This window comes from Salvia hispanica, chromosome 1 (assembly GCF_023119035.1).
Source record: "Salvia hispanica cultivar TCC Black 2014 chromosome 1, UniMelb_Shisp_WGS_1.0, whole genome shotgun sequence".
NCBI lineage: Eukaryota > Viridiplantae > Streptophyta > Magnoliopsida > Lamiales > Lamiaceae > Salvia > Salvia hispanica.
The window spans coordinates 24,296,050-24,298,652 of record NC_062965.1 but is presented as its reverse complement, the minus strand read 5'-3'; positions in this window follow the sequence as shown (position 1 = coordinate 24,298,652).

Here is a 2,603-nt window from a genome sequence, read left to right as displayed (position 1 = left end):
TAATTAATTAATATCTTATTAATTCCAAGAGTGGGCTTAACAAGAAACACTTATTTATTATTCATAGAGTAATAAAACTCGAACTGCCCAGTTTTCCGAATAATAAAACCTTGTTCGAGCTCCTCTTGAGGACATTATCAAAAGAGACTCACCTCGCACACGATTCAACATAATAGCAATCCTAGCACCGCTAGATATTAATCACCACTACCCAATATATCGGGATTATTGGGTTGCGAAAAACCCGCACCATTTGATAAGTCAAAGTAGTGCATAATCAATACCGTATGCTCAATGCTAACATATGTAGATTAAGAAATAGTATTTTATCAAGACCTAATCTTTCAGTAGATATCATAAAGACACGTCTTGCTGTTAGATCCGTTCAGTGCTATACCACACCAATGTCATCTTATTTCGGTAAGGCTTAGAAATAATCGGACTGACATTGCAACCTTTCACGATAGGTAGCCAAAGCCTATCTAGGTTGTGAAATTCTTCTTTTTCTTTTGCAAAGCATTGCATAGAACTGACCGTGTTACCTTAAAGTGGAAGTCGCCCACAACCGGTCTACTAAGCAAAAGAAATGTTTATAAAACATCTTATAAATGCACAAGCAAACACAATGTAATAATATACTGATTCTATTCGTGCGAAAACTGCTCGAATAATACTGAATCGGGTTAAAAGTGGATTATAGAGTTTTACGTATACAAGCAAGATTCTATTCAAGCGAAACTTGTTTTTCAGTATACCAAACCTAACAATCTCCAATTTATACTCAAAACAGGCTTTTGAGTATACCCACTGCCCCTGTAGAAAGTTAAGATCTATTGCCTTCTACTCAGACCGTGGTTGGGACACCTTCTCATCAGATATTTAAATCTTTTCCATGCCTCTTGAACATTTTCCTGAGGCTGCATAGCATACTGAATATCTTCTGCTTGCCACTTAAGTGCCTCACTAGGTGGATAATATTTCTCCAATAACAGCTCCACCATCGCATCCCATGTTGGGACGGAGTTAGGTCTCATGCTATCATACCAATCCTTAGCATCTTCTTTCAGGGAGAATGGGAATAGTCTGAGGCAGATTTGTTCATCTGAGATGCCATTAGCTTTGTTCAGATGTTTGTAGGCGTCCTCTGCGCTCCTGCCACCAAATGCATTTACATCTGCCATATTTATCATCCTCGGCTTAAGTTTAAAACGGTTGGCGGCTATCCCCTCATTGTTGATTGGTGTATTAGCAACCCGTCTATAGGAAAACTGATTCTATACAGGCATTGGCCTCGCGTTCTGCTCATCCAATTGCCTCTACGTGGCTGCCATCTACTCACGGAGTTGACGAATGATAGAATCTTGAGGTCCCTCATTATTGATTTCATTGTTGTTCTCCTTGTTGTTATTCTCATTGTAGTTGTTCTCCATTTCGTCCTCCATCAGAATTGGAGATTGCAGCTCGTACTATATAGGTGATGGAGGTGGAGAATTAGTAGGTAACGGAGTTCTCTGAATGGGGGAGGGTGGACGCCTATGACCCGGTGAAGATACACGGATCCTTTGGTTCAACCTCCTCTGAGCGTTCCTCTTCTTGTTGGATGCTTCGATCTCAGGATCGATGGACCTTTAGAACGCGTGTGAATACAACCGGAGCAAGGAAACACAAAGATTAGAGACTAAAAAATAAAAATAAAAATAAAGTGATAACCATACTTAACCACATGATTTGTGATACTACATTTGAGTGTCTTCAAACTTCAGTGTAGAATTGCAACCAAAGCATCAAATACATGTGGGCTACAATTATTTGTGCAACATTTGTAATGCGCACAAACCATTATCATATCATAACATCATTAGGCTCACACAGTCTTTAATCGTCAACCTTATCCTTTAACAACAATCAACCTTATCCTCTAAAAACAATCCTTTAATGAAGAAATGACCAAACCATATCCTCTAAAAACAATCCTTTAATAAAGAAGGAATCCCCACAGATTGTTGGACTTTGTTGATCAACACAGACTTTATTTGTGTAGCTACACAATGCATTTATATATGATGCAGACCGTGAGCTATAACTATTTGTCCAACTTTACAAAGTCCAAGCATCTCCATAAGTCCATAATAATAACATAGTTAGACTTACATCAGAATCCAAAATCTATTCGAATAATTTCACAACATAAGACGTCAATTAACACATAATTAGACTTGGCATCGGTTTCTTACTACTTCTTTCGAATATTCTTCAAAAGAAGTGTCATAGAAAAATCAAGATGCCAACCTTATCAGACGCCATCGATCATTATCCCATTGCAACTTCATTAGGTTCACACAGTTTCACATCCACAAGCTTTTCGAACAATTTAACAACATCATCACCCTTATCTATCAAAAGGATTCCTTTCGTTGTGATATCTGGTTCGCTACCACTCTCGAAGAAGATGCCCGGAATGGCAAAATCGAAGTCTACAACGCAAAAGATAGCAACAGTTAAATGGAAATATTCATTATGCAATCATTCACAGGGACATCCATCATATGCATTTCCTCGAACACATTAAGTGCAATAAAATACAGGTTTACTAATGCGCGAAA